This window comes from Canis lupus, chromosome Y (genome assembly GCF_048164855.1).
Source record: "Canis lupus baileyi chromosome Y, mCanLup2.hap1, whole genome shotgun sequence".
NCBI classification, from domain to species: Eukaryota; Metazoa; Chordata; class Mammalia; order Carnivora; family Canidae; genus Canis; species Canis lupus.
Genome location: NC_132877.1, coordinates 4,023,905 through 4,044,073, shown reverse-complemented (window position 1 = coordinate 4,044,073; position 20,169 = coordinate 4,023,905). Strand labels below are relative to the sequence as shown.

Genomic DNA, 20,169 nt, shown 5'->3' with positions numbered 1-20,169 from the left:
AAGATCTAGGAGATGGTGGGGATATTTGACAAGATCCTGAGGAACAAGTCCCACAGATTAGAGGGATGTATTGAACGTGGGCTGGAGATAAGGGCCAGTCAATGTGGCACAGTTGGGCCAGTGAGCAATGCTCGGCTTTTAGAATACATTAGATGCTTTAATCCGGTGTCCAGAAGAGAGCAGTGCACACTCCTGCCCCATATGGAAGTTGGTAGAGACTCGAAGAAGCAAAGAATGTTTGGAATACCTAAAATCTGCACTGTGTGACTTTTGTCAACAGAGAAGGATGGGTGATGTTGCAAAGAATCTATACACGGTCATTGGAATTATTCACTCAGTGTCTTACTCTTGTCGTTTTCTTTATTTTTTCCTTTCTCTCTCTCTTTAAGACACTGCTGGGAATTCCACGTAGAGAAGCTGTGACCTATGTAAGATAGTAGATGTCACTCGCCTTGAAGGGGGACTCATGATCTTAATAAAAAGACCTGTGTGTCTCTCTGCTTCGAGATTTTAGACTCTAAGAGCCAGGCATTGAGTATCTCGGTCTCCCTGTTGGTATGGGGTCGAGCCTGGGGTCGAGCCTTTGGTTGGACACATACTCGATGATTGATAAACGGGTATTGAAGAAGTGAATGAAAAGTGGAATGGCATTGCGTTGACACCTTAAGTGGTGTGGGGTCTTAGAAAGGACGAGAACAGTGAGCTGAGTGTTTGTGAACATGGTTCCATCTTGGCTCAGGCTTTAAATGGTGGATGAGCTTTAGGGGAAAAGACCCTGAACGTCGCCCGATGGACGTGAGCAAGACGTGTTGTGCTTACATCACGCAGAATCTGCGTCGAAGGAGAGATGCGTGTAGTGGGTAGGACACCAGAGCCCTACTAGTGCCTTGGCATCAAACCCACATCCGTTTATAAGAGATGCTGGCCAATTTGTCCTATGTACGAATGGTCTTCCTTATAAAGTTTTTAGGGTTTTTTTCTTTGGTTGAGGGGAGTGCCGGGGAAGCTGTGATGGAAGCATATTACAATTCAGGCGTCTGCCATGTTGCTCCTTCTTGCCTCAAGGCAAGACAGCGATGGGAAAACAAACGTTTATAACATTAAGGAGTGGAAGGCAAAATTTTTTTTAAAGCAAATTTTTTGACAGGGGAGTTACCTAGTGATCATTGGTTGACAGACTCCTTCCCATGCAACCAATGATCACTAGGTAACTCCCCTGTCTGTGTGTGAGCTCAGAACACCCTCCCGGGACACAACACAGTGAAGGTTCCGGAAGGGTCCATTTCTCTGACAACGGGAAGCATCAACGAGGGAAATAAAACTTGCAGAGGAATGCTCAGATACGGAAATGACGGATCTCTTGCAAACGCGCCCCAGGTAATTGGTACTTGGCGAATGAGTTTTGTAGGTGAGGCATTTGCCGAGTGGAGGAATTTTGAAAGAAAGGCAAAATAAAACTGCAGGTGATGCAGTGTCACGGTTTAGTAAGTTTAGGGAGTGTAGCAGGGAGCCCCCGGCTTGTGGCTGGTGTATGTGGAAGACAGTGAGGCCACCACCTTCACTTTTGCGTCCGATTCTTTGCCATAACTGGCCCCACGTCTCCCGCCCATCCTGGCGCCTGTCTCAGGGCCTGGGCGATCGCTCCCTCACGGACCCATTCTCAGATTATTCCAGAGATTGTGGGAAAAGAGAGGCATGTCTACACAGATGGCACATTCGTTTTCACGCCGTGGTCTGTGGGCACGAGGCGCCGACCTGACCGAGACCGTGCTCCAGGAAGTCAGGGTCACTGGGGTGGCAGGGAGCTCTGTGCCTACCTGCCTGCAGGTGAGGGTCGATCACGGCTCCTTAGCAAATGGCCTGGTGAAGCCAGGGTCAGGCTCCAGGGGGCTCCCACCCTCCGAGCTGCCTGACGCAGACCGAGTGGGCCCCCCAACGAGCAGAGGCCCGCAGCCCCTTTGAGCAGGGACTGCTCGTGGCACTTGTGTCCCTCGTCTTACAGTCGGTGTCCCCACAGGGCCAGTCCCTTGGTCTCCTGCTGTGCCCCAGGCATGGCATCCGATTCCAGGAGGACGAGGCGGCCGGCCCTGAGCTCGGGCATCGGGTCTGCTGCTATGATCCAGCACTCGCACCCCTGGGGATGTGCGGCATTGGACGCGGATGACGTGGCACCCCCGGTCCCCGTGCAAGCCATGAAGAGGAGCCACCGCAGCGTGGAACGAGGCCGAGACCACCCGTTGCCGGGTGACGGTTCCAGGGATGCAGCCGAGAAGCCTGTGCTCGCGGCCCCACGGTGCTTGCATCCTTCATGGAAAAGCGCAGCTGCATCCGGCATCCCGTGCGTGAGGAGCCCACTCATGGCTTCACCGCTGAGCCCGTGGCCCATGATGGCCAGAGGAGTAAGAGGCCTGTGCTCCGTGCGGCGCTCGCAGGATCCCTCTCGCCCCCAGTTTCCCGAGCGATGGAGTGGGGCTGCCTTTCGACGAGGGGCCTCGGGGCTCACTTTTCAGAGGCAATGCTCACGTGCTTGATCGCGGGAGAGGCGTCCTGGAGGAACCCCCAACTCTGACTCGGTGCATGCACCCAGATCTCACGCTCTGCAAATGCCTTGCCCAGTCCCACGGCACACGGAACGCTCGGGGCCTTTCTCCGTGTTTCTCTCCCACAGACACATTCGTGCCGAGTGGCTGCTGACCGTAGGCTGCCTGGAGGACGTGCCTCGGAAAGGCCGGGCCCGGGGTGGCCGTCGTTAGCGCATCTTCTCCCGTTGTCAGCAGTCCCAGGCAGGTTTGCGAGTGGCCCAAGCTCAGAGACAGCGTGGGCGCCTGTGGGAGCCGGGAAGCCTGCGGGGAGCACTGGGAAGAAGTCAGCCCCTTGCAGAACGGCTTCCGGATGGTCAGTACGGCTCGGTTGGGCAGTGGCAGGCCCTGAGCCCGGCGGGGACTCAACAGCAGCCACTTCGCGAGCCGCGGTCTCACCTGGAGACGACCCACCTGCTCGGAAGGCAGCCATCCGCACCTCGGAAGACGAGGCCTCAACCGCCCAGATGCCAGCAACGCCCTGACCTCCGGCGATTTTGCAAACCAGAGCTAACCTCAGCCGGGACGCACTGTCCCCGACCTGAGATCCCCTTCCGAGGTCTCCGTTCCCCTGCGCCTTTCTGAAGGAGGCCAAGCCCTACTGAGATGACAACTACTGACCTCACGGCCCCGGAGCAAGCCTGTGACCCGTAGGGTCTGTTCCTACAGCAGAACCAAGCCTTGAGCCTCCAATGGGGATTCGGAGACGCAGAAGCCTTTCCTTGCCATCATGTCCCAAAATGGGAGAGAAATCGCATTTGGGGGAAATGCTGTAGGTGGAGTCGACCCACGGAGAGCACGCGGGACACCAAGTCCTCGGGGCTTTACAGATGACACGATGGGCCTCCGGGATGGGTGGGCCCACAGCCTGTTGGAGGGATGCGCATCCCTCGAGAAGAAGAGCCGTCTGTGTTACCCGGACATGAGGCAGTGCCAAGCCCGCGAAGGCTTGATGAATGAGTGCCGGCTTCCTCCCCAGGGGTCACCCGTGGAACGGAACAAGAGGAAGCGCGGACGACGCTGGAAGCTGCCTGGCTGCCCGGCTCGGTGGGGGAACCTGCCCCCCTCGGACCCTCTGGGCACCATCCACGTGCCCTCCGCGGCCACTTGGAGCTCCCCGCTTGCCGCACGCCGCGTTCTCAGCAACGGGCGCTGGCCTGTGTCACCGGGTCCTCCGGGCCGACGCCAAGGGCGCGGAGGCACTGTCCCCGGAGCCCTGTGCCTTGCTTTCTTGGGCGCACTGAAGCCTTGCTTTCATTCCCTCTGCAGGGCACATGCTCAGAATAGCTGAAATTCCCAACATTCACCAGGAGGGCCCATAATAAATTATTGACTAACACATAAAGGCCGTTCCAGAGCATGGGAAATGGGCTCGGAAAGCGGCCTGCAACCCCCGCCCGCAGCCACCGCATCATAAATGAGTCCTGTTGTTGGCCACCCGGCTGTCCCCGTCCCCATCTTTCCTTTCTCAATGCCCGCTCCTAAAAATAGCGCACAGTCAGCGGCGGTCACAAAGCACGGCCTTATGGCTGCCGGGGGTATTTGAACCCTGGTGGGGTGTGTGCCGCGCCCCGGTTCCAGTGGCTTCCCAGTTGGGTATTCAGAGGGCCGATTCATTGTGTGGCGGGCACCACCGCGTCCCCATCAGCCCCCGACAATGAACGCTGTCCGCATAACAAATGCGGCTTTCTCGGGCTGCAGCTAATGCGACGTATTCAACAGGGAAGGGAGGCGGCCCCGGGCTTTCCAGCCATACCCCTGGTTTTATTTAACCCTGCATGTGTCAGCCCCATCGGAAAGCCTCTGGAATTTTCTTCTGCTGCTGCTTCTTCTTTCCGCCCCTGCGGGGTCTGAGAGCGAGGCGCTCGGAAACCCCCGCTGCTGACGGGCTGCTCAGGCTTGGAGAGCTGCCTTCGGCCCTGCACATGCACAGGATGCTCAGCTCCCTGCTCCTGACGTTCACGGAAGCAGTTGCATCGAAAGAGGCTCAATCTCACCTCGTGTCAGTCTCCGTGTCTCGTGCAGCCTGCGGGAGCTGCTCGGGTGCACCGAGGGAGCATTAAGGCTGTAAATCAAGCCTGGCGGCGGCGGCAACACACCAAGAATGGTGGACCTGGAGACCTGGCACAGTCACAGCTCCCCCTGCCATCCCCAGGTGCCCCAGGAGGAAGCATGCAGACGGTCCCGTGGGCCCTGGTGCTGATGGAGGCCCGCCCCCTTGGCAAGCCCTCCCTTTGAGACGCTGCGGACGCTGCCTGTTGCACCCGAGAAAGGGACCCAAAAGCCCGAAGCCCCTCTCTGTTCTTCCCAGGCCGCATGCCTCCTCGTATTGGCGCCTGAACACACACCAAGAGGTCCGGAATAGCCTTTTCCAAATGCATCTCTATTGCGAGAAATATCACGCGCGGTGCAGGGCCCGGGTGGCCAAGTATCTCTGCAAGCGACCAGAGCAGCTCCAGAGCCCGCTGATGCTCGCGGCAGCTCTCATAGTCCACAAATTTTCCGAAATTAGAGAGGAAGGCCGGGCTTGTTTACGGGCAGCTAGTGGACGCGGAGACTGTCACCTCTTTTCACGTCGGTGTTGTCGTTTCCAGGTAAGGAGCGACCATGGGGAGCTTCGGAGAAGGCAAAGCAGGATCGACTACGGAGCCTGGCACTTCGCCGTATCCGTTGGCTGGCTCTGTTGGCCTTTCTGGGTCTTTATCGCGTCGCCTCTAGAAAAGGACTTGGGGTGACCTCCGTAAAGAAGCAGCACAGCATAGACACGGGAAGGTCTTGGAAGCAAGTGCGCTAACCAGCGACATCAAACTTTCCCCTTAACTCTGCATCAGGGGCCAAAAACAACACAAAGGAGTGGGAGGGAGAAGCTATTCATGTTTTTCATGGTCAGAGAAACGACGCAGCAGAGCTGAGTTCCTCCTCATGCCTGGGATGTCCTCTGAACATCAGCTTTATGCTAAGTGCGCTGGGAACTTGATCTGGGTTCTTGATTCTTAACGTCTCAACCGTGCAGGTGGTTCTATGCTACGGTCTCTCTATGCCCGATGTCACGCCGTCAAGGAAAGAAGAGCTTTCCGCCTTGACTAGACGTCATCGAGGTCAAGTACTCTGTTATTAGAGTCTCTAGATTTGCAGGGCTGACTCCTTAGGGGTTTTCCCCCCTGTGTTTTCCCTTGTTTGGGCTTTTTGACCATAGAAACCACTGACAGAGCAAAATTGCTGCGTGTAGCAAGCAGCCTATGAGGGGAGCCGGGGTGGCTCCGTCCGTTAGGCATCCAAGTCTTGATTTTTGGCTCAGGTCACGATCTCGGGGTCATGGGATCGAGCCCGGTGCTCACTGGGGAGTCTGCTTGACATCGTCTGCCTCTGCCTCTCGCCCACATCATGTGCACACACTTTCTCTTTCAAATACATAAATAAATCTTAAAAAAAAAAAACACGATCATAGAAGCAACGTAAATATTGCCTTTGGACTCAGACCCAAACCGGGTCATATATGGTGATGCATTCCCTCCCCAATGGCTTTCGCTTTCAACTAGCGGACGACAATCTAGGAACATGCTCCCTGCAAATCCCACCTGAGCTAAAGTGACCCCCGGAGATTTGAGTCGTGTGTGTGCACATGTGAAGAATAAGGCTGCCGTGGCCCCGTGAGAGTTCAGAGCCAAGAAAACAGCTTAGGGCAGGCTGGTTACAGCGTCTGCTCCAGTCACAGGAGGATATTTCCACAGCCGGGAGTCCTCTGGGAGTGAAGCTTCCCGAAGCCGTGCACACGGTCAGGAAACGCCGTCGGACGTTGCACTGTGCTCGTGTTCGGTGCCTCACCTGGTGCTTCCCAACGGCCCTGCGAGCGCCCTTCAGTTGTAAACAGAGAAACCACGCGCGGAGAAGTTAAACGGCTGGACAGAGCGTCGTCCTCAGTATCGAAGACACAGAGGGACACCAGGTCCAGAGCATGGATGCGACTCCCTACCTCTTTCCCCCGGATGTGGGAAACAGATCAACCCGTCACCGGTGACCCAGCAACATTTGCAAGGCGCCACACGTCATCGGTGTTCCTTGGAGCCTTCCCCCTCTGGGGCATAAGGAAGTACCGCTTTCCCGGCCACTCAGAGAACCCACACCCACTGAGCCCACCGAGCCGCGGAAAGGGGAAGATGGCCCGGAGTCTGTCTCTGTAATCTGCTAATGATGACTCCAAACGTAAGCGCTGGAAATATCCACACGTGTTGGCAGATTCATTGTGTACTATTTATACCAGGGGGAAAATGGGCAGAACCACGCGCCATCCTTTCACCCCAAAAGGAGCAGTTAGATGCAGAATGGGCTTGTTTTGTTTTAGAAGAGCATCTGCAGGTGTTCAGCTGTAGTTTCAAATAATGATTCATGACAGGGGCAGGTGCATGTGATGTAGAATTAGCTGGACACATTGCAAGTTAGGAAATTGTGTGTAGGGGGCACCCGGGTGGCTCGGGTTGAGCGTCTGCCTTCAGCTCAGGGCATGATCCTGGGGTCCCGGAATCAAGTTCTGCATCGGGCTCCCTGCACGGAGCCTGCTTCTCCCTCTGCCTGTGTCTCTGCCTCTCTCTCTCTGTGTCTCTCATGAATAAATAAATAAAATCTTTCAAAAAAATTGTGCATAGAGCATCCATTTCGAAGCTTTAAAGTCCTACGGACGACTTGCTCAAAATGCCCCTCACCACCTTCGTGGTTTCCCATTAACAGGGTCTCCAGAGGGAAACAACAATTTACACTTGTAACCGGTTTCCAGCTAATGCTGATGCTACCGGCGCAGGGACCCCACTGAATTAATCAAATATGCATGAGGCGCGTTGTGACAGCCAACCCTCCTGGTAGGGCGGTCATTGTCCCCGGGGTGCTGGAACTTTTAGGAAGTAGCAGCATCCAGTGGCAACGTGAGGCGACACAGCCACTGTCAGAAACACATTGGCATTTCTTCAAATAAATTGCAAAATGCAGTTAGCACATGATGCTCCAGTTCCCCGCCGAGGCACCGACCTAGGAGGAGTGCGCACAGGCCTTCAAGCAGAGGTATGCACACGTGTGTTCACAGCCGCACTACTCGCAGGCAGCAAGGGGTGCACACGGCCCACGTCTCCATCAGCAGGTTAACAGATGCACAAAACGTGGCCCAGCTCCACCGTGGAAGAGGTCTCGGCCACTGAGGCCACGTGGTGATGTTGTCACACCTGCGACGATGTCGGGGCGACTGCAAAGATCCAGACACGCAAGAGCACATTGTATATGCTTCTGTGCATATGAAACGTCCAGAATAGGGGAATGCATCGGGTCGGAAAGCAGATGAGTTGGTTGCCTGGAGCTGAGGTCAGGGGCCACGGCGGAGCGACTGCTTCATGGGTACAGACTTGCTTTGGGAGCCGCGGAAGGTGCAGAAATTAGGTATCGGTCATAGTTGCGCTGCATTGAGAACGTGCTAGAAGCTTCTAGATTGTACGTTTGTAAATGGCCAATTCTATGTTATATAAATGTCACCCCCTATTTTTTAAAATGTCCATACAGCACACTAGCGATTCTGATTTCAGCGTTCTAGGACCTGGCTGTTTTTATTTTATTTTATTTATTTTATTTTATTTTATTTTATTTTATTTTATTTTATTTTATTTATTTTATTTTATTTTATTTTATTTATTTATTTCATTTCATTTCATTTCATTCCATCGTATTTCCTCATATTTCATTGTATTTCATTTTATTTTTATTTTTTATTTTATTTTACTTATTTTATTTCATTGTATTTCATTTCATTTTATTATTTATTTTATTTCATTTTATTTTATTTTATTATTTATTTTATTTTATTTCATTGTATTTCATTTTTTTTTCATTTATTTATGATACTCACACACAGAGAGAGAGAGAGGCAGATACATAGGCAGAGGGAGAAGCAGGCTCCATGCACCGGGAGCCTGATGTGGGATTCGATCCCTGGTCTCCAGGATCGCGCCCTGGGCCAAAGGCAGGTGCTAAACCGCTGTGCCACCCAGGGATCCCTCATTTTATTTTTTATTTTATTTATTTTATTTTTATTTTATTTCATTGTATTTCATTTCATTTTATTTTATTTTATTATTTATTTTATTTTATTTTATTTCATTTCATTGTATTTCATTTCATCTTATTTTTAATTTTATTTAATTTAATTTTATTTATTCAATTTTATTTATTTAATTTTATTTTATTTATTTTATTTCATTGTATTTCATTTCATTATTTTATTTTATTTCATTGTATTTCATTTCATTTTATTATTTTATTTTATTTCATTGTATTTCATTTCATTTTATTTTATTATTTATTTTATTTTATTTCATTTCATTTCATTTCATGTATTTCATTTTATTTCATTTTATTTTTTATTTTATTTATTTTATTTTTATTTCATTTCATTGTATTTCATTTTATTTCATTTAATTTTTAATTTAATTTAATTTATCTTATCTTATTTTATTTTATTTATTTTATTTATTTTATTTTATTTCTAAAAGGCCCCTGAGTGGCTCTGCATCTGCCTTGGGCTCAGGTCATGACCTCAGGGTCCTGAGATCGAGCCCCGCGTTGGGCTCAGTGTGCAGCAAGGAGTCTGCTTCTCCCTCTCCCTCTGTGCTCTCTCTCTCTCTCTCAAATTTCATTTATTTATCTTAAAAAGAAAAAAGAGAGAGAGAGAGAGACAGGAGGGGAAGAGAGAGAATCTCAAGCAGACTCCCGATGCGGAACTCGGTACCATGACTCTGCAACCATGACCAGAGCTGACACCAAGGGTCAGATGCTTGAGCCCCTGAGCCACCCAGGCGCTCCCGAGGTATTTTAAATTGCTTTTCAGATGATTCTAATGGGCAGCCCGGCTTCACTGACCTGGTGGGGATTCAAACAATAGCAACAATGACGGGCAATAACTGGGTCTTTGGACGTGGTTCAAGTGAAGGAGCATGAGAATGGGAAGACTGAAGCTACAACTTTAGCAGGTGGTCCCCATGCCTGTGCTGCTCGGCGTCCAGGGACCAGCAGCATCAGCCTCACCTGGGGGCTTGTCACAAAGGTGGACTGTCCAGCCCCATCCCCACGCCGCCAGAAATACAATCTGCCTTTTAATAAAATCATGCAGGCCTTGTGACATCGTATTTCATGGAACGCCGGTGTGTGGACGGTTATTACTACTTCCCCCGACACAAAGGGTCTGTACGGCCCAGATGTTGCCTGGAAGCACGTTAACCGAATTCGTATCCTCCTGTATCTATGAACCTTTGAGGAGCTCGTGCATCTGACACCCTTGCAGGAGCATTGCAGGGACGACGTGCAATCGTATTGCAAACCGTTCAGAGAATGCAGCTCCTTCTAGAGGAACGCTTTACGATCCTGAGGGGGATTAGGCTTCCGCAAGGAGAACTCTGACAGCTGCTGCTCCAGGACGGTTTTCAATCTTCTGCACCGGCTCCATCCAAAGTGAAGCTTGAATCTGCTAAAAGTCCAGGAGCGACCCTGCATGTCCGTACCCAGAGACACTGGGTGAGAAGTGTTAGATAGACACGAATCACGGGCTACACTTCAATGTGAGTCACAAAACAAGGGAAAGAGGGGCAGGATCCCTTCACGACTCGGCTCTTTGTCATCCTCACTCTTGGAAGATTTGGAGGTTTCAGGCCTGCAGTGAAGATAAGCTAGAGAGACCACGTAGCATGCCCGTACCCAACACGTTCCTGAGAAATTCTCAAGCACCCCAGACTTTTCTTCCAAGCCTTTGTAGGCGAGCTGGGCCCAGCTAACGCCCAAGGGAAAGTCTAATACATCTCTTTGAAATCCATCTTGAGATGACTCAATTTCTATAAATAACAAAAGTACCCAAACAGGAAAGAAAGTTCATGAACTTGTGCAGGGAACGTCAACAGCCTTCTTTATCCCATCAATGAACTTTTTTTTTTTTTTTTTGTCCCTCTGTATTTCCCTGAAAGTCTGACAAGCCATACTCAAATTTGTTTTTCTGGAAATAGCAATGTAATTTTTAACCCGGCGTGAAATATTCAAGAAGTGGGATGGATGCGAACCTCAGAGGTCACCCATGAAATTGGTCCCAATATTGAAGTGATGAAAAATGATTCCGCCCATTCTGTGTGTCAATCTGTTAATATCACATCGTAGATGGGATGCTGATGGTCTCTAACCCCTCAGACCGAAGGTGCCCTCAGCTATCACATCTCGGCAAGATTCACGAATTGATTAAAATAACCATTTTTAGAGAAATGAAGACAGGTTCTTTTTTTTTTTTTTTCTTGCCTATTTAATGGAGTCAAAAGAAGAATTCCCAGCTAAGCCCACATTTCTCAACTCAGTTAAACTGATTTCCATAGACGACGTGAGGGGTAGAGAACACAAGTGATTCACAAACGGTACACATGAAGGGGCCAGCAGAAGGGAAATGATGCTCATTGCTGTTTGCCTGCAAGCCCCTGAGAAGAGTGTTTTTTAAGAAACCCCTTGGGGCACCTGGTGGCTCAGTCGGTTAAGGGTCCACCTTCAGCTCAGGTCATGATCTCGGGGTCCCGGGATCGAGCCCCATGTCAGGCTCCCTGCTCAGCAGCGTCTCTGCTTCTCCCTCTCCCTCTGCCTTTCCCCCTGCTTATTCTCTCGCCAATAAATAAATAAAATCCTTTAAAAAAAAGTTTCTTTGTGAGAAATTGAACATCTGCTTCTTTCTTTCCCGGACAGAAAACAAATGGCAAGGTATCTTTAGCTCAATGTGCAGTTGTTTCTATGTGACAGGGATTGTGCAGGATTTCCTTGTGGGGGCATTTCCAGGGATCCACAGACCACAACCTGGGGACCAAGTGCAGCCCAAGACCTGGTTTCATAACGTGCCTCTGGATCGCAGCCGTGCCCGTATATTCACAGATCGTCTGTGGCTGCTTTCACTTGGCAAGGAAATAGCAGTCAGGTGGTGGTAAGAGGGACCAGCAAACCTAACACATCTACTGTCTGGCATTTTGCAGAAAAGTCGGGGGCACCTGGATGGCTCAGTCAGTTAAGCGTCTGCCTTTGGCTCATGCCATGACCCCAGGGTCCTGGGGTCCAGCCCTGTGTAGGGCTCCCTGTGCAGCGGGGGTGAGGGGTCTCCTTATCCCTCCCCCTTCTCTCATGCTCGTGGGCTCTTGCTTACTCTTGCTCTCTCCCCCTCTCAAATAAATAAAATCCTTAAAAAAATAAAAAAAAGAGAGATAGAGAGAGAAGTCTGCCAACCCCTGCCCTAAGAACGCCTCTGTTCACGAGGCCGTTTCTGTGTGCATCTCGTGATGGGACAATTTAAACGCCGTATATACCGTTTCTATCTACGTGTGATGGATACGGTAGGGTGCCCAGATATTTGGCTAGAGGACATGAAATGAGCATTGGATCAGTAAGACTGAGTGAAGCAGGTAGCCCTCTCTGGGGTGGGTGGGCTCCATCCAATCGGTGACGTCAGGAGTAGATCAAAGAGGTGGAAGAAAGGTTGAGTTCTGTGTGCCTCTCGGACTGATGGTTTGAGCTGGGCATTGGGCCCCTGCCCTTGAACTGGTGCTTGTAGCCTCGGCTCCCTGGGTTCTCAATCCTTCACACTCACACTGAATTACCCACCACGGGCTCTCCTGGGCCTCCAGCTTGCAGATGGCAGACTGTGGGACTCCTCAGCCTCCATAATTGTGTCAGCCAATTCCTTATAATCAATCAATCCACTCCTCCTTCTCTTTTTCTCCCTCCCTCCTTCCCTTCTCCCCTCCCTCTATGCCTACCCCATATATTTCCCGTTGGTTTAGTTTCTCTAGAGAACCCTGACTGATGCCAACAAACATTATCTATCAAGTTTTCTTAACTCTTCTACGAAACTTCTTTGAACACCAAGTATGCGTAAGGTTAGGTGAAGATTAGGAAGACGAAGAAAACAGTTCTTACCCTGAAGACGGCCTCTCAACAGGCCAATGACAATCAATTGACGTAGAGCATCAGACGTGGCTTGAGCAACATCTTCACAAAGTCCTACTTTATTTATTCGCAAGAGGAATCAAACCCCAGCAGTCCAGGGGGTGCTCAAGGTCTCAGAAGAAAGACGGTTATGTCAAGAAGTCTTCACAAGTGCCACGTGTGACACGGGGGCCATCGCAGGGTACAAAGAATGGGCAGTGCCCAACGCAGGTGGGGTTGAAGGAGCTCAAAGTGATGGTTTTCTGGAGTAGAGCAAGACCTGTGGGTGGCACGTTTCCAAGGCAACCCCTGCTCCTGTGTTCCCTGTGATGACACAATGCCTGAGGGCTCTGAGCCTGGCACCCAGCTGAGACAGGCGTGCGAAATAAAGCCAATAGGCCTCCGCTTGAATGCGGGCAGGTTCTGTGTCTACTCGAGTCTGCATGTAGCTCACAGGAAGACTTTTCCACGGTGAAGCCACAAACCACTTGGAACGACTTCACTTTTGAATGTGTTAGTGGAGTGGGTTGGATCGGAAGAGGAGAAAGCCTGACTCTCGTGTCAGAGAAATCTCCCATCTCTTGACGATTTTTCTGCTGGGACTTGATAGGGTGTCATCTGCTTTTCCTTATCATTTAGCATCTAATGAGAGATACTTGCTTCCAGACGGGTCTTCTGTTCAAATTCACCAGGCAGCCTGGCGTTGCATATCCACTGGTCAGGTTCTGAACGATTTACAAGTCGACGTTCTCTCCTTAATGCGGGTGGGCTCGGGGCGAGTGAAGGGTGGCCCGCGATGTCATTTGGGAGGAAACAGCCCCGACTTAAAAGCTGGCAATCCATCCATCCATCTGCTCTCTTTCTTCTCCCTTGCCTGTCATCAGCCAAAGACGTCCCTGACGGGTTAAGTTAATCTGTGATAGAGAATGTGCCACCGTGGGCAGCGTGTTAGCCTTTGGTAGATGTCAGAGACAAACGCGCGCCTCCACGGGGAAGCCCTGAAAACAAACCTGCGCCTGCCTCCATCCTTACCCTGGGTCTGTGGTCTTGAAAACCTGTGTCAGCGCTCTGGCTCTCCAAACAAGGGGTCCGCAGACCTCTTCTGTAACGTGATCGGCTTTTGGGGCCGTGGAGTCACATGGACTCAGTTGTGCCATCGTAGAGCAAAACCCACCACGAAACATAATGACAACACATACCCGAGTGTGTATGGCCAGTTTCGGCCAGCACGCCGTAGTTTGCCCGTCTTTGGACTCGATCACTCTCCCACATCTTGGTAATATCCTGTGGGGGAAGGTAAGGGTAGAGGGAAAGTCACAATTTGCTTGAGCTGCTTCATCTCCCTTCATATGAGGGAGCTCCCTTTGTCAAGGAAGAGACCCAGGACGGGGGAAAGATACACCCTGCACGTGAATCCCATATAGTGGGAAAGGATGTATCTACGTCACTCAGGCACACGTCCTTTAAACTTGTCGCGCTCAAGGGAGACCGAATGGGTCTGGAAACCACCTGTAGAATGGAACATGCCTCCAACATACCTTCCTTTTAGATCGCTTGGGCTCTATCAATGAAAAGCACCCCCAGCCAATTCTGGGAGACAGTTTCCTCGTCCTGGTACCCTCTGGCCATCACAATTGCCATTTATTTAACTGTGACGGAGAACCCAGCTGCCAGGCTCACCCGCAGTCCTGTCCGCCAGGCTCGGCCCAGCGAGCCGGTGATGGGTCTCTAACGCAGCACTGCAAGCACCAAGACGATGCTGCCATGATCGCAAACCCTGGCAACTCCCTCAATACAGTGAAACTCAGACGCTGAAAAAGACTCAAAATGCAAGCGCTCAGATGAAAGCACCCCTGGCAGCATCAACAGGCAGTGAGCGAGAGAGGAGAAAAATCGCCCTGGTGTTTGTTTCTGAATCGTGGAATTGGAGTGGAGGCCCCTGACAGCCTGCCTGGCTTCCGTCGTCGGAGACTCGGTGATGGAGTCACCAGTGGGGTTTCCTCCCACCTGCCCCTCTGCTTTAATGAAGGGCAAGACAGGCATCGCCCAGCCGCCATGCAGGGTGACCCTACCACGTAACAGTGTCCTCCCGTCTCTGCCCAAGGTGAGCAGGGCATCCAGGATGCAGCCGCACCTTAATGAGAAAAACTGACCTGCTTATTTACCCTGTCTCCTCTGTTTCTAATCCAAATAATCTCTGCAAAATCTTTGTCCTTTTGCCTGTAGAAATCAAGCTGAAGCCCCTCCAGGTTGGCTCGTCTTTGACAAACTAGAGGGGTTCAGGTTGGAGGAGGAGCCCAGGCTTGCTGGGTGCTCACGAAATGGGAACACTCGTTGACACGCTCTTCACGACCCCTTCATCGGAGTATGGGCCTAGGAACGTGACAGCTCAAGCTCGACGCTGGGCTAAGTGGCTCTCTTTCTCCACGTACGAAAATGTGGTGCTGTCCTGTAGTATATCACATTTCATGCAGTGCAGCCTGCCCTGATTTCAACAGGGTGGCCACTTTTCTGGGGCAAAAACAGATAATACACAAAAAAAAAAACCCACCAAAAGTCATTGCTTCCTTGTGACAAGCTAGATTTCTATCCATAGAATGAGTACGGTGAGGTTCTGCTATGAACGTTCTGTTCAAAATGATCGCATTAAGCCAACATGCGTATATGTTGGTTAATAAATAAACAAATAAATAAATACCTACTCGAGGTCAACAACACAGAATCCAAAAAAAAAAAAAAAAAAAAACCAACAACAACAACAAAAAAAACCCCAAACAAACAAAAAGAAAAATCTCAAAGTAATTCCAGCAATATCAATACTTTTGATGAATTCTCCATCAATGACTGGACCTTGCAATTTTTATCTCAAAGAGAATTCTAAAAGGCAAAAATAGCCAACCTCGATGTACCCAGCACCATTCAAAGGAAATCACCTACAATTACTTTCTCAGTCCTTCCTCCAACACGGAGGCAGAAATCCTCATCGCTACCATTTTTACCTAATATACTCAGGCGGACACAACAAGCAAGTGGTTGAAGCCACTGGAACCAGGCAGCGTGGCTTTGGGGAAATGTTCTTAAATCCTGGATCACAGCGGGTAGAAACACAGGTTCTCCCCCCTGGCACTCCTGACATTTGCAGTAGGTGATGTTTTGTCGTGGGTGATGCCCTGTGCTTTGCAGGTCATGGAGCAACATCCCTGGCCTCTGCACGTTAGATCCCAATAGCATCCCCGCTCTCCACGGACGTCTCCAGTCGTCATGACCAACGAGGTCTTCACACATTGCCAAGGGCCTCAGGAGGGACAAGGGGAAACGGGAATGCAGAATTGCTACTGTTTGTACTGTTTAGGATATGGTTCTTCAACACGTGAGGGCTGCAAACGCAGATGTGGCCCTGGGCCAGGCAGGCAGTTAGTGCAGATGCGCAGGTTCACGGCAGCAGCAGACGGTCAGCTGGTGGTGGTATTAATGCAACCGCCATGCAGTTTAGGACAATGAAGAGAACGCACAAAACGATTTATGAGGATTATCTTTTGCCAGTGGATTTCCATTTGGCCCATGAGTGATTCCATGGAATGAAGCATGGTCTGTCCACCCTGGCCCTTTGAGATTTGGAGCTGAGGGACTCTTTGTGTGTGTGTGTGTGTGTGTGTGTGTGTGTGTGTGTGGCTGGGCTGTAATCTGCGTTCTAGGATATTTAGCAGCATCCTTGGCCTCAACCTTATAAATTCCAGTACCTCCGCCCCCTAACGCCAACCCCATGGGGGTCCAAGCACTGCCATACGTCCCCAGGGAGGGCAACATCACCCCAGGTGGAGAACCACTGGTCTTGAGCCCCATGAATTTGCCAACATTTAGTTATTCTTGACCTGTACACATGGAAATTTCAAGTGACCCCATCCAACAGCCTCTCAGGGGTTCACCCTCCAGCGAGTGGATAGGTGAGTTTTCCAGATCGAGGACAGGAGCGGTAGGTAGATAGCGTAAATGGGAAGTGGAGTCTGGTGAGGCCCATTCACGCCGGGACAACTTCAATGTGTCCACAGTCTTCCAGGCAGTGATGGAGAGAGACGTGAAGCAAAGTTGCTTAAAAACTTAAACCAGAAGAGTGTACATCGCCTTTCTCATTGCTCAAGAAGTCTGCCTCATTTTTTAAAAAATTTTATTTATTTATTCACAAGAGACACACAGAGACAGAGGCGGAGACATAGGCAGAGGGAGAAGCAGCCCGATGCGGGACTCAATCCCGGGATCCCGGGATCACGTCCTGAGCCCAAGGCAGACGCTCAACCACCGCTGCCCCAGTCCACCCCATTAAGCTTCCCAGACCTTTGGGTGATTTCTAACGCACTCCCGAGCGGTGCCGTGGAGGCTGGCTCTGAGCGCATCTGTGCTGTGTGGCTAAACAGGAAATGACAGTGACCCTATATTCCAAGGTGGATCGAGGGCAGCTGCTATTAAGGCTGAAGTGGCTTCATCCTGTCCTCATTAGGAGCAAGGTGAGCCCATTAAAATGGGCTATTATCTCCGTCCGGCTGTGTATTCCACATTGACCACCAACTAATGAGGAAAATAAAATAGAAAGTTGCTCCCCTCCCGTGACGTCTTCATTCAGGACGTTAATGAACTAGTTCCATAATAAAACAAGAATTTAGACACATGGCAGGACTAATGCCCATCAGCCCTTTGTCTGGCAGCTGCATGGTAAGTCGCAATAGCATTTGGTTTTGGGTTTGTTCACAATGGACCCAACACATGTCGTTGTGACCAGATGTAGCAACACTCACTAACATTCCTACAACCAACCTTACCATGCTGGGCCATTGGAGTATATTATTTTCTAGTTCGAAATGTGACATTGGTGTGGAAAATGCAAAGTTAAGAAAATCTCACAAAATCTTGACAAATTTTTTTTATTGAAATTTTAAATGGCGTATGTCATTTTACTCAGTTTTTGAAGATATGTTTATTTTTATTTGAGAGACAGAGGGAGTGTGAGCCGGGGTTGAGGGACCAGCGGAGGAGGGATAGACGGGGAGGGAGACAGACAATCTCAAGCACGCTCCCCACTGACCACGGAGCCACACACGGGGCTCGATCTCACAACCCTGAGATCATGACGTGAGCCGAAATCAAGAGTCAGATCCCATCCAACAGAGTCGCCCCAGGGCGTATAAATATCATTTTAATGAACATATCATGCATGTGCCTCCATCCAGTTCAAGGCTCTTCTTCATGGCTGTTTTTGACAATAGCTTTATTCCTGTTTATTCTCATTAAACATGTTATTTTGAGATCATTATAAACCTAGAGTTTTGAGAAACAGTGGCGATGTCACACGTACCACGTATCCAGTTTCCTACAAGAGTAGTATTTTGCAGTGTAAAAAGCAGAGACTAGTACAACATCCCAACCGGGCTATGGACGTTGATCCAGGCAAGATGTATTTCCATCACCACCAAGAAATCCCACTCTAGCCGCATCCACTTCCCGCCTGCCCCCCGCCCCTTGGCTTAACCTTTCGCAACCACTAACTTGTTCTCCATTTCTTCAGTACTTTAATTTCCAGAAAGTCATCTAAGTAGAATCGTAACCTGTGGGGTTGGCGCCTTTCATTCAGCATCATTCTCTGGAGATGCATCAGGTGGTTGCGTGCATCCATAGGTCCGTGCCTTTTGAATTCTGAGCGGTATTCCATGGTTTAGACATCACCCACTAAAGGAAATCGGGGTCGTTTCCAGTTTCTATTTTTTTAAACATTTTTCAAGTTTTTATTTTTTTGTTTATTTTTTAAAGTTTTTATTTATTTGTTCGTGAGAGACACACAGAGAGAGAGAGAGAGAGAGGCAGAGACCCAGGCAGAGGGAGAAACAGGCTCCCTGCGGGGCGCCCGACATGGGACTCGATCCTGGGTCTCCAGGATCACGCCCTGAGCCACCCAGGCTGCCCAACATTTTTCAAGTTTTTAAAGTGATCTCAATATCCAAACTGGGTCTCAAACTCACAACCCTGAGATCAAGGGTCATGTGCTCTGCTGACTGAGCCTGCCAGTTGTCCTAGTTTTTAACGATTACAAATAAAGCTGCTAAAAACATTTACATGCAGTTTTTTTTTTTTTTAATAAATCTTTACATTTCCCTGGGATAAATGCCCAGGAGTGCGGTTTCTGGGTTGTACATCAGTTGTATGTTCAAGTATTTGAGAAACTGCCAAACTGTTTTTCCAGAGTGGCTGTAAAGTTGTAAATCCCCCCACCAGCCATGCATGAATGATTCCATTTCTCTGCATCCTCACCAGCATTTGACATTGTCGGTGTCTTTTATTTTAGTCATTTCGACAGCTGGGTAGCGATATTTCCTTGTGGCTTTTGGCCTTCTTATCAAACTAGTTTCATTAATATCCTTTTACCTACTTACTTTTTTTTTTTTTTTTAAATAAGCTCTACGTCCAGTGTGGGGGTTTGAACTCATAACCATATGACCAAGAGTTTCATGCTCCACCAACGGGGCCAGACAGGCACCTCTCATTGTGGTTTAATTTGCATTTATGCAGGATCCCTGGGTGGCTCAGCGGTTTAGCACCACCTTCAGTCCAGGGTGTGACCCTGGGGACCGGGGATCGAGTCCCACATCGGGCTCCCTGCATGGAGCCTGCTTCTCCCTCTGCCTGTGTCTCTGCCTCTCTCTCTCTCTCTCTCTGTCTCTCATGAATAAATTAGTAAAATCTTGAAAAAAGAAAAAGAAAAGAATTTGCATTTCTGGAATAGCTCTTAAAGTCGAACATCTTTTCATGTTCTTATTTGCCATAGGTATCTCTTCTGCAGTGAAATGTCTGTGTGTCTCCTGAACCTAATCTCATTGGGCTGTTTGCTTTTCGCTGTTGTGTTTTGAGGGTTTTTTTTTTTAATATCTCCTAGATATAAATGTTTTGTCAGATATATGGTTTACAAATATTTTCTCCCACTCTATAGCTTGTCTTTTTACCCTTGAGCAGGATCTTTCACAAAGCCAAACTTTTATATTTTGACCAAGACTAATTTATCCATGATTTCGTTTATGGTTTGTGCTTTTGGTGTCAGGCCTCAGAATAAGTTTATTTCTTCATTTTTGATTGGTCTGCCTCTTACTTTCTTATTGCACTGACTAGAACTTCCAGCACTAAGTTGAGTAAGATGATGAGAGTGGACATCCTCGCTCTGTTCTCTATCTTAGGGGAAAATATTCAGTTTTGCACCATGAAGTATACTGTTAGCTGCAAGCATATGGCTTTCCTTTATACGGCTGAGAAAGGTTCCCTCTATTTCTACTTTTTTGATATATTTACCATGGATAGACGCCAGTCTGTCTTTTAATTGGTGTATTCAGACCTTTATAAATGATACAATTTTTTATATATTAGGCCTTAATTATGCCCCTTTTTTTCATTTCTCTCTTTTCTGTTCCCTACCTTCCTGTGGGTTACTTAAACGTTATTTAGAATCTCATTTTGGTTTATTTATGGTAATTTTAGTGGGTCTCTTTGTATAACTTTTTGGTGGTTTCTCCAGATGTTATATTATATACTCATAACTATCACAGTCTACTGATGTCACCATTTTGTCAGTTTTAGTAAAATATAC

General features: G+C 49.2%; 2 long non-coding RNA genes across 3 annotated transcripts in view; one reads left to right on the top strand and one right to left on the bottom strand.

Annotated features, from left to right (window-relative positions):
- The window catches only part of LOC140629088 (uncharacterized), a 31,129-nt gene extending 18,226 nt beyond the window's left edge, over nt 1-12,903 (bottom strand). Inside the window, exon 1 of one of the 2 annotated variants that reach the window (XR_012026975.1) lies at nt 12,540-12,903. This is a non-coding gene — a long non-coding RNA (uncharacterized lncRNA). The remainder of the gene's footprint in view (nt 1-12,539) is intronic. The other variant, XR_012026974.1, reaches the window with a different exon arrangement.
- Nucleotides 1-20,169, top strand: part of LOC140629089 (uncharacterized) — a 391,707-nt gene that overhangs the window by 117,992 nt on the left and 253,546 nt on the right. The gene's annotated exons all lie outside the window — the stretch shown is intronic.